At 45.0% G+C, this 13,307-nt stretch overlaps 1 long non-coding RNA gene across 1 annotated transcript in view; it reads right to left on the minus strand.

Moving 5' to 3' along the window:
• Positions 1-821: 821 nt before the first annotated feature.
• Positions 822-13,307, minus strand: part of LOC140487217 (uncharacterized) — a 47,509-nt gene continuing 35,023 nt past the window's right edge. The window contains exon 6 of the long non-coding RNA XR_011962781.1: positions 822-1,200. This is a non-coding gene — a long non-coding RNA (uncharacterized lncRNA). The remainder of the gene's footprint in view (positions 1,201-13,307) is intronic.

Below are 13,307 nucleotides of genomic sequence, written 5' to 3' on the forward strand. Positions count from 1 at the left end.
CTCGAAAAATACAATCATTCAGATGCCAACGACTTTCCAAATGTTGGAGCAACGATGTATTCATTTGAATACTGACAATGACTATGTAATTGTAGCGAGTTTTGAGAAGATTTGTAGCTCAGGTTGAAGTTTTGGGTGTAGGCTTCTTTGCTGAGCTGGGAGGTTCATTTCGAGATGTTTTACCATCTTCATCTTCAGTGGGCCTCAGGGGAACCAACGCTGAATATTCCTGCTTTCTATTTATATGTTTGAGTTTCTTTGGGTTGGTCATGTCATTTCCTGTGGTGAAGTCACATCCTGCTCCTTTTCTCAGGGGTGATAGTTGAGGTCTAACTCGGTGTTTTTGTTGATAGACTTCAGGTTGAAATGTCATGCTTCTAGGAATTCTCGTGCGTGCCTCTATTTGGTTTGTCCTAGGATGGATGTGTTGTCCCAGTTGAAGTGATGTTCTTACTCATCCGTTTGTGAGAATACTAGAGAGAGGATGATGTATTTTTGTGGTTACTTGATGTTCATGTATGCAAAAGCATGTAATTGTGATCAGCACTATAGTCAGATAACATGTTCTTTGTTTGGTATTAAATAAAACATACAATCTTTATTTTTGTATCATAAAATGTTGGCATGAAAGTATATTTTAGGTTGGTGTTATATTTATGGTACTAATTGTTTTCAGAGGTGATGCAATTATTGTTTGGTTGAATAATAATATTTCACACTTTTGTGAATCACAATTCACGAACATAGCAAATATCTGATTTTTTCAGATCAGATTGCAATCATAACCTACATTGAAAAAAGACTTTATAAAATTTGAATTCAGTCACAGCTGCCTGTGATACTGGGTAAGACATTTGTCTGCTCTTAAATGAATCCAGAGAGCTTCCACCTGGGTCACGGCAGTCATTCAAACATTATTTCACAACAAATTATTTCGACTCCATCTTCGGTCTGAGCCTTGACTGCGGGCAGATGAATGGACATGGAGTGTCAGAATCACATCGCACAAGTTAATTATGGTGATGATATCTGGCCTGCCTCCCAGACTCCAAGCTATCTGGACCAGACACTGGGTAAAGATGTTAACAAGGTGACAGTATTCTGCAGCACATTGTGTCTCTCAAAGAAAGCTCCAAAACCGTGTCCAATAAATGTCACCTTCACATTCACCAGTATACAATTGTACAAAATTGTACATCTCTGTTGATGGAGAAAAATTAATACATGGGTCAACCAACAAAATCTATCTGAAGAACACAGCAGCAAATGACAGGTCCAGAATCACCTTAATAACAGAACTTGACGGATTCTGTCTGGTGTAGGTCATCACACACATATTGCACTAGTACTCAGGTGACTGTAAGAATGAACCCCAGAAGTGGACGTCTTGGCCTAACGCCCCTACAGAGCGTCCTGATCTCACACACATCACTCCCTCACACATTCAACAATTGAAAAGAATCCACATGCTGAGTGAAACATAGAACAGTACAGTGTAGACCCTTTGGCCTTGACGTCCTGCCGACTCTTTAGCCTACTCTAACATCAGACTAACCGACATACCCTTCATTATGCTATCATTCAATTGCCTATCCAATGATCTCTTAATATATCCCCAATGCAGCTGACTCTACTACAGTTGCCAGCAGTACATTCCAACCATCCACCATTCTCTGTGAAAGGAACCTACCTCTGACATCTCCATTCAACCTTCCTCCACTTACCTTTAGGTTTTTCTCCCTCATGATAGATATTTGCACCATGGGAAAAAGTATCTGGCTATCCACTCTATCTTTGCCTCTCGTCATCTTATACACCTCTATCAAGTCATCTCTCATCCTCCTTTGAATTCATCAAATGCAACTTTCGTGAACTAAGTCATGGAGAAAGTGAGAACTGCAGATCCTGATGAACTGCTGATGCCCAAAGCTTTGACTCTCCTGTTCCTCAGATGCTGCCCCACTGGCTGTGCTTTGCCAGCGCCACACGTTTCGACTCTGATCCCCAGTACCTGCAGTTCTAACTTTCTCCATTACTTAGAGCTCTCCCCTCTGCACACTGCACAGGGAATTAATCAGCAGAAACCCATTGCATGTGAAGCTGACTGTTTAGTTCTGGGAAGTTGCATTTGATGAATACATTTATTAAAAGACAAATTACAATTCATTCCCAGAGTTACAGTTTTTGTTCATGAATTGGGCAGCGTGAGAACAAACAATGAATGACTAAAGAACTCCGCATTATAGAGTATTCTAGGTGTTATATTCCAGGCTGGATGTCGTTTACTTTAATGCTGGGAATATCGGATAAACAGATGTGATAACAGAATGAGGTGAAATCGGGAAGTGTGACATTTTTGCCTTCACAGAGATGTGTTTGAGGGAGGTCAGAGCTGACAACTCAATATCCTGTGGTACAAGATCTATAGGCACGACAGGAGAGGTGGTAAAAGAGGAAGTGGGGTTGCATTACTAATTGTGGAGTTAGTTACTGCAGTAAGAAGGATCTAATGAGGCTTGGTGGTTAGAGCTCAGGATCAAAACCATGAAGACACACCGCTGGGGATATATTATAGACTCCCAAACAAAAGAAAGTACAGGAGCTGATATAGAACCAATTTACTGAGGTGTGCTAATACAACAATAGGATCATTATATTCAGGCATTTCACTTCCAAACATTCATTCGGACAGTGATAACATTTTTAAGATGGGATAGATGCCTTGAAATTTATTCCTGGGAGCTTGTTATGTCAACGTGTAGCAGATACAACAATGGACGGGGCTGTGCTGGGCCTCACCGTGGGGAACGAAGCCAGTCAGATGTTGCAGGCAGGATTGGGTTGAGCATGAAAGGACCAGTGACCGTGTCTCCCATGTCTTGAGTTTGCGAAGGAAAAGACCCAGAAATGTTTGAAAAATAAAAGCTTTATGCATTTGGGAGACTGATTTTATGAAAAAATATGACAGGATCTGGCCAAAGTGCAGATGCTTCTAGGTGCAACTGTAGCAGAACAGCGTGGGGCACGATTTAGGGGGTCACTTGAGCAAAATGTAATTGATGACAGTGTCGGCCCAGCATGTTACACCGAAGATGAATTTTAGGAATACAAGCCCAGAGAACCTCGGGTGTCGACACATTTCCGAACAGAATTAAAAAGGAAAAAGAAGCTTAAAGCAGTTACAAAGTGAGCAGGTCAACGGAGGTCCGAAAAGAATATAGAAAGTGTCGGGCTAAACTTAAAAAGTCAGTAGAAGAGCAGAAGTGGTGGCGGGGAGCTAAAACATTCGAGGGTAGAGATTAGCAACAATTCAAAGACATTCTTTCGGGTTATTAAGGGGAAGAGGATAACGCGGGAGGGAATGGGGAGTATTCGGGACCAAGGGGGCAGTCTGTGCACGGAGCCAGAGAATATGTTAAACACGGACTTTCTTCCGATCTTCAGTTTGAAGAAGGAGTTCCTGGATTCAAGGAGAGTGACCGTGTGATCCTTGAGTGAATTGATACAGAAGCTGACAATGAATTGGAAGTTTTTGCGGGATAGAGAGTAGGCAAATACACAGACCAGGATGAGCTGTATCTTAGGGTGACGTGAGGATATTACAGTCTCTTAACTTTTCATTTCTGTTTTGCCTCTGGCCACAGAGAAGGTGTGATAGGACAGGATAATATCTAATATTGGATACAACTTTCAAACAGAGTGCTAGAAATACCGCATGGGTTTAAAGACCACCAAGTCTCACATCAGTGAGAGGGAAATCATTTTCGAAAATTCTTCGGGCTGTTGAGGCTGGCTCATTAAATTTCTTTAGGATTGAGGCAGACTGATTTTCATACAAGGTTTATGGGGAAAATATAGACAAGTGGAATGGGGGATTATCAAAATCGATCTCACCTAATTGAGTGGAAAAGCAGACTCAGTGAGCGAATAGACATATTGTTGTCCCTATGTCGAATTGTATCATTTTTACAATAGCCTTGTATTGACTGGAACATCTACCTCTCTCGCTGTGGAGTGGGACACAGTTTGGAATGCAGTCGACGGATTCAAGGAATTAATAAATGCAGTACTCTTAAACAGAAAGGACCAAGGGACTGTGACAACGCAGATTGGCTGTCGGGGTGAAGATTATCATCAGCGCAGTTAGCACTACCAGAAGGAAAATCTCCGTAACACATATTCCAAGACCAGTGATCTTGGATGGAGAGCAGGTAGTCAGTGGCCAGGTGTCAAGGAGTGCTTAATGCCCAAGTGCTACATCACTGCAGTGTCTCCCTCCTTCCCAAACCAAAACTAAATGTGAAGGGGTAGAGAGACATGCGGTTGGTAGCAGAGTCAGTCGTAATGTTTGGCTCAAGAGGTTTTGGACAGCAGCAGCTCAGCGAAAACTACAGGCAAGCTCAAATGAAGTCCTTTCAACTTAGTCTTGCAGCAATGGAGATGGCAGTTAGGACTGTTGAACGTTCCTCCTACGGGATGTGGGGAGCTCAGAGAAATTCCCACAATCCCTGGTAACTACACGTGTGGAAAATGCACCCAGCTGCAACTCCTGAGAGACCGTGTTTGGGAGCTGGAGCTGGATGCACTCAGGATCATCTGAGATATTGAGAACTTCATAGATAAGAGCTTTCGTGTTGTGGTCACACCCAAGACTCGCCCCAATCATGCTTCTGAAATGACTATAATATCCCAGTCCCGCGTTAAGATCCATGCTATGTGTACATCAGGCTTACCTATCTGTCCTGTTGCATTTAAATAAGGGCAATTTAATCCAACAGGAGTCCTTGCTCCCTGTTGTGTTCAAGACAGAGAGGAAGTTGGCGACCACCTGGAATGGCGAACGGAGTAGGCAGAGAATGCAGGAATCCCCTGTGACAATTCCCCATGAAAACAAGTACACCGTTTTGGATACTGTTCAGGGGAAATACATTCCAGGGGAAAGCAGCAGTAGCCAGGTTGGTGGCACTACCATTGACTCTGGGGCACAGTGGGAAAGGGTAACAGTTAACAGGACCTTAGAGATAGAAGTCGATTGTTAGAGGAACAGATCGGAGATTCTGTGGCCTCAAATGGGAATCCAGAATGTTGAGTTACCACCCAGGTGCCAGGATCCAGGATGTTTCCGAGCGGCTGCAGAACATTCTCAAGGGGGAGGAGGAGCAGCCAGAAATCATTATGCACGTTGGCACAAATGACACGGGTAGATGTAGGAATGAGGTCGTACAGAGTGATTAGTGAGAGCTGGGAGAAAAGTTAAAAACCAGGACCTTGACGGTGGTCATCTCCTGATTACTTCCATTGTAATGAGCAAATGAAAGTAAGAACAGGAGGATATGGCAGATAAATAAGTAACTAAAGAATTGGTGTGGGGGAGGGGGGGGGGGCAGAGAGATTCAGATTTTTACATCATTGTTGTCTTTTCTGTGACAGAGTTGACCTGATCGGGAGGGACAGGTGGTGCATGCACTGGGAAGGGGACCAGTATCTTGTTGGCGAATTTTGTTCATGCTACAAGGGAGGATTTAAACTATATTGGCGAGGAGCAATACCGTCATGATCAGGGAGGCAAGAACGAGGCTGGTAGGAGATACAGTAATCAGAAACAATAAAGTGAAGAGACAGGTCAGGCTGGAACATGATAAGGAGTAAGGAATGCCTGTTGGATTAAACTACTTTCATTTCTGTGCAAGAGGGTTGGCAGGTAAGACCAATAAACTAATGGCGTGGATAGGAACATGGGATTGGGATAATATAGCCTTTATAGAAACATGGCTAAGCGAGGGTCAGGACTGACAGCCTCACGCTTCAGGTACAAGTACTTTAGGCGGGACAGCGATGGTGGAAGGAGGGGAGGAGGAGTTGAATTTCTGATTAAGGGGATTATCACAGCAGTAATCAGAGATAAAATAACTGACCAATCATCCAGTGAGGCTTCGCGGGTGGAGCTAAGAAGTAGGAAGTGGATGATGATGTCACCGGGGTTGTACTGTAGGCCTCCAAATAGTCAACGTGAATTTGAGTAACAAATATGCAGGGAGAAGGGAGACATGCAGGAGCAATATGGTTGTCATAAGAGTGGATTTTAATTTTTGTAACAGACTGAGACTGCCAGAGCGTGAAGGGATTTGATGGAGTGGAATCCGATAAGTTAATTCAGGAAAGTTTCCTCCAGCAGTATGTAGAGGGTCCTACTTGGGAAGAGGCAAAACTCGAACAACTCTTGGGAAGCAGAGCAGGACAGGTGACTGAGGTGACAGTGGGGGAGCACTTTGGGACCAGTGACCATCGTCCTATTAATTTTCAAATGGCTATGGAGAGGGACAAAGCTGGTCCACAGGTTCAAGTTCTAAATTGGGACAAGGGGAATGTTGATGGGATTGGACAGGATCTTGCAGGGGTCGACTGGAGTAATTTGTTTGCAGGTAAATGACCCGCTGGCTAGTGTGAAGCCTTTAAACGTGAGATAGCTAGAGTTCAAGGTCTATATGTTTCTGTGACGGTGAAGGGCAAGGTTGGCAGGAATGGGGAACCCAGGATGACAAGAGATATTTAGGCATTGACTGGAATAAAGAGGGATGCGTGGCTCAGGCACAGGCAACTGGGATCAAGGGAGTCCCTGGCGCACAATAAGGGATATAGGAGTTTACCTTTGATGGAAATCAGGCGGGCGACAAAGTGGACATGAAAGAACCTTGGCTGAGAAGATCAGGATGAATCCAAAGAGGCACTTTAAGAATATGTGAGAAGTCTGGTTGAATTTATAACACAGATGGCAAGCTGGAAGATTAAGTCCAATCCCAAGATCCTGTGCTTAAACAAAGTAGACTACAACAGGATGAGGCAGTAATTTTTCAAAGTGTACAGCAAAATTATATATATATTAGTGAAATGGAAGGACTGTAGGAAAAGGTATAATCTGCCATTGGTGTCTAAGGAAATAATGGAGTCTATCAAATTGAAATAGAAGGCATACAAATTGGCAAACACCAAGGAGAAACCAGGAGATTCGAAAAACTTTAAAGATCAACAAAAAGCTTGATGGGATTTTGACTGGGTCTACAAATGAGTAGCTATCCCCAGGGCAAGAATAGCAGTTTACACTGCTCGAGGAAACCTATTGCGTGGGGAACATATGGCCTATTTAATTGTTGAAGTACTTATCTGAAGAAGTCTGTCAGCATAGAGATGAACCTGATAAAGTTAAAAATTACATCGTGCTTGGAAAGCTCGTGCTTCCGAATAAACCTGTTGGACTATAACCTAATGTCGTGTGATTTTTAACTTTGTCCACCCCATTCCAACACCGGCTCCTCCACATGAGAATCCTGACAGACAACCCCGCCGAAACTGAAGCACCTCTCAAGTACTTGACTGAGCCACGGAGGTGTTGGGGAGGGGTGTGTTGTTTAAACACAAAGTGCTGAATTGAACGAGACTTTTTAAACTGCCGTTGCCACGGAGATAATCCTGACAACCAGCCTCCATTCAAAGCGACAAAGCACGTTAACATGGACTTGGCTGTGTCTCAGTACTTTTCCAGTCACACTGACATTTGAAATATTCGCCCACGGACAGAATGCACACCTTTCCTTCCAGATGAAAAGGCCAATGATATTCAGATCGGCACGGATCAAGTAACTATCAGATCTGAACATGAAGTTCAATTTGAATTTCTCAACTGCAAATCCCCCCTTTCCGTACCCTACAACAGAGAAAACAAGTCACCATTGTTAATACAGGATGGAACTTTATAAAACAATGATAGTATTAAATTGTAGTTTCCTTGTTCCCCCAAAGCTTTAAATCTCAGTCTCACAATTTCTCTCTTTTGTTAACTGAAATACAAACCAATCTCATCCCTCCTTTCCTCCACACCCAGTTCTCACAATCTCTCTCCTCGCCTTGAATTCAGTTTCCGAGCTGCTGTCTGCAGACTAAGAATCAAATCAATGAGTTTGACTTGGAGCCTCCAGGGTGTTGGTGAATCCTCCCCCCCATCTCCCAGAACCCCCATTCTCTGATGAGAACCATTCTGCACACACTGGACAAATCTTATCTGGTTGAACTAAAATTAACCAAATTAGAACTCCAATTAGAGGCCCATCCTTGTCATTTTCCATAAGAATCTTGACTATTCATAAGAGTTCTGACAACTTGCTGCAAAATGCTCCCCAATTGATACGTTGACCACTCGTCAGGACACCGGGCAAAGAGCTATTCCCCTGGTTCGGGCTCTCAGAGGAAAGAAGGAAGGGAGCTGCTAATGATAGATTAATCCCCCACATCCACAGCCTCCCTCCCTGGCACTGACCCGCCCTGCACATACGCCAACAACTGGCCAGCACTGTGCCCATGCACTGATCTCCCTTCCTACGGAACATGCTCTAGATCACACAGGAGCCTGGAGGATTGATATCAGCTGCTGCCCAATAGAATGGAGGGGGCGGGGCTGGAGGACGGGAAATAATGGGATTGGAAACAATGAATGAATGTGGCGGACACTGGGGGATGGACAGGTCAGTGAGGGACAGGAGCAGTGCAGCAGCAGGAGGGGATCCTGGACAAACTGAGTAATGGGAGAGTCTGACAGGAGAGAAACTACAGGAAGGTTCTGTTTGGAGACTCAGGCAGGGACAGTTGGGAGACAGTATGGCCTGGTGGCTTGGGCATGTTTTCTAATCATCCTCTTCAAAGCCGCTGTTACCAAACCCTGATCCCGATCCTCTTGGTCCAGAGGAAAGGACACTACCACCATTTCATGGTGGGCTAGTGGAAAGAAAGGAAGATTTTCTCAGCCTCACTCACATGGAGACTCCATGAGCTCCTCGTACTTACTGTCTACGGTGGGGATGGAGGAGACAGAGCAGGTGGGAGGGGGTAGGGATATAGGGACTGCCTTTCAAAAGGAACTCACCTGTGTTGGTGTTATTAACAAGACTCAATACACAGTCACTAACACAAAGCTGGTGTACGTGAACGTTATCCAGAATATTTACTCCTATAACTGGGCGACACAGACCCCAATGTACAGAGTTAAGTCCTGGATATCATTAACAGACTTGTGCGTGGGAAATCATGTCTCATGAACTGGACTGAGTTTACTGAAGAAGTAACAAAGCGGATTGATGAGGGCAGAGCGGTGAACATGATCTTCATTGACTTCAGTAAGGCGTTCAACAAGGTTCCTCATGGGAGATTGGTTCCCAAGGTTAGATCTCATGGAATACTGGGAGAACTAACCATTTGAATATCGAACTGGCTCAAAGGTCGAAGACAGAGAGTGGTGGTGGAGTGATGCTTTTCAGGCTGGCTGCCTGTGACCAATGGAATGTCACAAAGATCGGTGCTGAATCCACTACTGTTTGCCATTTATATCAATGATTTGGATGAGAACATAAGATGTATTAGCATGTTTGCAGATGACACCAAAATTGGCAATGTAGTGGACAGTGAAAAAGATTACCTCGGTGTACAACAGGATCTGGATCAGATGGGCGAATGGGCTGAGGCATTCAGTTTAGAAAAATGTGAGATGCTGCATTTTAGGAAAGCAAACCTTAGCAGGACTTTTGCAGTTAATAGTAAGTTCCTGGGGAGTGTTGCGAAACAAAGAGACCTTGGATTGCAGTTTCATAGTTCCTCGAAAGCAGAGTCACAGGTGGATAGGATAGTGAAGAAGGCAGTTGGTATGCTTTCCTTTATTGGTCAGAGAATGTAGTATAGGTGTTGGGATTTCATATTGTGGCTGTACAGGACATTGATTAGGCAACTTTTGAAATATTCCAGTAATTCTGGTCTCCTTCTTATCGAAAGGTTGTTCTCAAACTTGAAAGGGGTCAGAAAAGAATTACAAGGATGTTGCCAGCGTTGGATAGGGTGTTTTCCCTGCAGCGTCAGAGGCTGAGGGGTGAGCCGATAGAGATTTATAAAATCAGCCGGTCATGGGTAGGGCAAATAGACAAGGTCCTTCCCCTGTGGTTGGGGTATACAGAACTAGGTGAGAGGGAGGGGAGAGTAGGCAGAGAGGTTGGGCTGAGGGTGGGGGGGAAAGAGAAGATGTGGGGATTGAGAGGGGTGGCACAGGTGAGGACAGAGATGGGGGCAGGGGAGGACAGGCAGAGTTGGGGAGAATCAGAGAACGGGGAGTGGAACAGAGGGGGAGGGAAACAGAGAGGGGGGAACAGAGAGTTATTTTATAGATCTGCAACTCAACCCTGCTCCTGTTTTCTACTTCTCACTTTCAATCCCTCTGAAGAGTTCAGAACTGCATAGTTCCTGGAAAGTCGAGTTTCAGGGAGACTGGGTACTGAAGACTGCATTTGGGACGCTGACCTTTATTGGTCTGTGCACTCATCAATAAAGGGACCACTCTGTGTCGTGTTGGCACATTCTCCCTCTGTGTGTTTGCACGGGCATCCTCTGGGCGCTCTGGTTTCCTCAAAAAATCCAAAGAGGTGCAGGTTAGGTGGATTAACTGTGGGTAATGCTGGGTCACATGGTTCAGGTGGGATGCTATTCAGATGGTTGGTAAGGTCTCATGGGCTGAATGGGCTGCTTCCACACTGTATGGATTCTGTCACTGAGTATAAGAGTCAGGAGGTCACGTTGTGGCTGTACAGGGCATTGGTGAGGCCAGTTTTAGAATACTACATTCAATTCTAGTCTCCCTGATTTCAGGAAGATAGGAAACAGCGCCATAATAACAAGTTCCTGGGAAGTGTTGCTGAACAAATAAACTGTGGAGAGTAGTTTGATAGTGCCTTGAAAGTGGGGCTGAAGGTAGACAGGTCAGTGAAGGTGGTGTTTGGTATGCTAACTGTTATTGGGCATTGCATTGAGTATAGGAGTTGGGAGATCATGGTTCGGTTGTACAGTTTATCAGCTCAGCCACTTTTGGAATGCCCAGACTGCTTTACATTCTAGTCTCCCTGCTATAGGAAAGATGTTGGGAAACCTGAAAAAGTCCAGAAAAGATTTATAAGGGTGCTGCCAGTATTGAAACATGTGACCCATAAGGAGGGGCAGAGGACATTTTGCCTGGAGTAGTGGACGTTATGGGATGATATTACACAACGTCTTCAAAACTGCAATGTTTCCTGCAACTGTCACCATTTCAGATGCTGCCAGACCTGCTGAGGATCTCCAGCAATTTTTTTTTGTTTTTATTGCAGATTTCCACGATTTTGCTGAGGCACTCAGAGTCATCGACATTTAAAAGGTTTTATTTTTTTTTACTCTCACCCCTGGGATGGCAGGACTGATGGATGAAGAGGACTCAATCCTCGTTTAATTCTCCTTTCCTTTGTCTTTCTGAGCTGTTGCCTGCATCACGAATACTCTATCTCCCATTCCCTGACCTGAATCTGGCCCATCTAAGCCACTCTTTAGCTCCCAACCCCCTGCCAGACTAGTTACAATCTCACCAATGGAACTGGCAATCACCCCACCAGGAGATTTCTCCCAGCCCTGCCCAGGGGTAACCAGTCAGGCTGCTACAAGTCTCACCTAACCCAGAAATGGTCACAGTGCCTGGAAAATCTAAACCCTTCTCTGGTACACCATTTCTCCAGCCACACATCCAGCTGATCTATCCTCTTGTTCCTGGTCTCACTAGCACATGGCACTGGGTGTAAGTCTGACATTATTACTTTTCATTTTAATATATCTCTGATTTTCCTTTATACATATTTCAGGCCCTCATCCCTCTGTTTCGCGATGTCGTTGATTTCTGTGTGTTCCACAACCATTAGTTATTTACCCTCCAGCTGCAGAACTCACTGTAGCCACTCCATGTTATTACAGATCCTAGCACCAGGGAGGTAACATACAATCCTTGATTCATGTCTGTGGCCACAGAAGTACCTGCCCTTACTCTGACGATTGATCCCATGTCACTATACTCCTGCAACTGTCTTTCCTCCTGTTCGGTGCAGCAGAGCTATCTGTGGTGTCATGACCCTGGTTGTTGCTGATTTCCCCGAGAGGACACCCCACTCATTCACCCCCAACAGAATTCCAACCGGTATACAGTATCTGTTTGACACTCCCTTGCTGAGCCTTTAACTTGATGTGATGGTCACCCATTCCCTTTGTGCCTGTGTAACCCTCACCCGCAGTGTGACGAACTCACGAAACGTGCTGTCCATAATATTCCCAGTGTCATAGATGGTCCACAGTGAGTCCACTCACAGCTCCAGGTCTGAAAAGCAGTTTCCCAGGAGCGCAGATGGACACACTTCCTACACACATAGCCGTCAGGGACACTGGAAGCGTCCCTTATTTCCCACATTGTACAAGAGGAGCCCACCACGGGTCTGAGGGTTCCTGTCTCAATGTCTCTCTAGATTCAGATAGTTACTCCCATTAAGAGAATTTAAAACAGCTTTCAACCTTCCTTCACTTCAAACATGTCCATTTTAATCAATAGCCCCAATCTTTACTTAAGCTGATATATTATACGTTAAAAACTGTTAACAAATACTCCGCAGTATCACTTACAAATTGGCTGTTCCCATTGGGACCATGCGAAGTTCTGAATGGCCTGAACTAAAACTAAGTTTCAGCTTCACGTTCTCCCTGTCTCATCTCCCTCTGTTTCCTCTGTGACTCCCTCATTAGATCCATGCTCCCCACCAACCCACCCTCCACTCCCAGCACCTTTGATTGCCAGTTCAAGAGGTGTAAAACCTGTGCCCACACCTTCCCCTCACGTCAATCCACGGCACCAAAGGATCCTCCCACATCCAGCAGAGATTTCCCTGCACGTCCAGATACCTCACCTATTTTATCCTTTGCTCTCGATGTGGTCTCTTCTTCATTGGGGAATCAGGACGCCAACTTGATTCAGAACATTTCTGGAACACATGCACCAAACAACTCCACCACCCTGTGGCCGACCACTTCAACGCCCTCTCCCACTCCACCAAGGACATGCAGGTTCTGGGCTGCCTCCATTGCCAAATCCCAGCCGCTCGACGCCTGGAGGAATAACACCTTATCTTCCATCTTGGGACCCTTCAACCACATGGCATCAAGGTTTGCTCATCTCCCCTCCCCCCACCTTATCTCAGATCCAACCCTCCAACTCGACACTGGCCTCTTGAACTGTCCCACTTGTCCATCTTCCTTCCCAATTATCCACTCCAACCTCTCATCATTACCTCCCATCTACATCTACCTATTGCCTTCCGAGTTCCCATCCCACCAACCCCACACACCCCTCTTATTTACCTCTCAGCCCTCTTACCTTTGGAGAGCTGATGAGTGAAGCAGCCTCCTTTCTGCATTAACAATTCTGTGAACATTTT

Source organism: Chiloscyllium punctatum, chromosome 16 (assembly GCF_047496795.1).
Source record: "Chiloscyllium punctatum isolate Juve2018m chromosome 16, sChiPun1.3, whole genome shotgun sequence".
NCBI lineage: Eukaryota > Metazoa > Chordata > Chondrichthyes > Orectolobiformes > Hemiscylliidae > Chiloscyllium > Chiloscyllium punctatum.